Raw genomic sequence first — 1,953 nt, forward strand, 5'->3', positions numbered from 1 at the left:
AGTAAATCAGTCTCAAAACAAGATCAAAAAGGCTTTTTGGCTGATATAAGGTTTTAAAACTTGGTAAGATGGGCATTTTTTGCAGTGTAGATGGTTCTTTACAGATTTGATGTTTTATTTGTTTTGATTCTCTTCAGTCATGGTTATTGACAGTTTTCTGTGATGAGCTGGAGCCACTTAGAAAAAAAAGATCCAGGAAAATGATTTTTGTTTGTTTCGGAGTTTTGAGATTAAAATTACAAAACGTGTACGACAGCTTTGTCCTAGTTTTTATCATTTAGGCAGCCGAGGATTATGGGTTTAGTTTTTACTCCATAAACTCCAAAAGCAACACATTTTTCATCAACACGTCGATGTGAGGTTTTTAGTTTTCCCACTTACTTCCTTCAGTCCTTCACAATAAGAGCTCCAAATAGAAACACTAAGCATCAACACAGACACTCTTAAATCATCTGAAACTTTTTTGTCCCTTTTTTTAAGTATGAAGTCACAACAAAATATATAGTAGCTGTCATAGCTGCCTGCCAATCATAAACGTGATCTGTTAATTCTGAGTGTGTTTTCTATAAATAAACATGCTGTTGGCAGGTTACCTGAACATGAAGAAAACGAAGAGCTGCTTTATAAAACACTGTGATGGGATCTAATATGTTGAGTTTATGAAGATTCTTCTAACATAGATACTTTCAGATACTAGATAGTTTAACGTTTTTTTTATTATTGAGAACAAAGTAAAAATAAAGATCTGAATATACAAACTGTTAGCTCACATGATGATGAAATAATCATAGTTTCCTGATATAATCAGACGTTTTGATTAAAGGGGTCAGCTGAATCGAGCCTTTTTGCATTCGAGTTTTGATTTTTAAAGGTTTACGAAAAGTGATAAAAAGTTGTTTTCGTGTCATTTTAGGCAATTGTTCTGTGAAAACATTTAATTAATGTTTAGGAATTTAAACACAAAAATGGTTACAAAAAAGCAAGAAGTCCTATTTTCTTGTTATGTACACTTTAAGAGTCATTAATAAAATTAATAATAATAATAACGAGCATGAAGCTAAACCAACATGATGGCATAAAACCCAAGTTATTCTCAGAACAACAGAAGATTTATGCAAAAGTTTTAGTTTTAGTAAGATTTTACTGAATTCACTCGCTAATCAGGGTTTATGTGAGAAGACTGGAACCAGTTTATTTATTGTCGGTTAACAACACTTTGTTTAACTAATTTCGCAAAGTTTTCTTTTTTCTTTTTTTTTTTATGTTGACCTCAGCTTATGTATGAGCTCCAGCCCACTGTTATTAAAGAAAACAGTTGAAGTGTAGAGCACTAAAACTCAAGGCCCACGGGCCAAATCTGGCCCTCATTAACATTTTATCTGGCCCTGAATTGTTTTAAATGTAAAATAGCTTTATTTTTACAAGTTATATAATTGAATTTTTAGTAGGGGGTAATTTTTCTAACTGATTTGCTGGATTGTGACAAAATGTATGTTTAGGAAATAATAAATGACAAAGTAGTTCATAGAGAGCAAGGCAGATAAAACTAATTATAATGATGTTTTCTAAATGTCATTCATTCATTAGTTTGTTTGTTCTAAATGTTACATAATTTAAAATGGAAAAGGTAAATTCTACACGAATAATTTGTTAGATAACATTTAAACTATTATTTGTTTTTTCAGTAAATATCGACAGAGCATGGTCGTTGTCTTCGACCAAGTTTGAAATTTTGTCCCCCTTTTGTAAGTTTGACACCCCTGTAGAGCAGAGGCAAGGAGCTGGATGGATGGATGGATGGATGGATGGATGGATGGATGGATGGATGGATGGATGGATGGGTGGATGGATGGATGGGTGGATGGATGATGGATGGATGGATGAGTGGGTGGATGGATGGATGGGTGGATGGATGGATGGATGATGGATGGATGGATGGATGGATGGATGGAT

General features: G+C 33.5%; 1 protein-coding gene across 1 annotated transcript in view; it reads right to left on the reverse strand.

Moving 5' to 3' along the window:
- LOC106521072 (T-cell surface glycoprotein CD3 delta chain) overlaps nt 1–1,953 on the reverse strand; it is a gene marked incomplete in the record, with an annotated part of 8,250 nt that overhangs the window by 999 nt on the left and 5,298 nt on the right.

This window comes from Austrofundulus limnaeus, unplaced genomic scaffold (genome assembly GCF_001266775.1).
Source record: "Austrofundulus limnaeus strain Quisiro unplaced genomic scaffold, Austrofundulus_limnaeus-1.0 Scaffold102, whole genome shotgun sequence".
Lineage (NCBI taxonomy): Eukaryota > Metazoa > Chordata > Actinopteri > Cyprinodontiformes > Rivulidae > Austrofundulus > Austrofundulus limnaeus.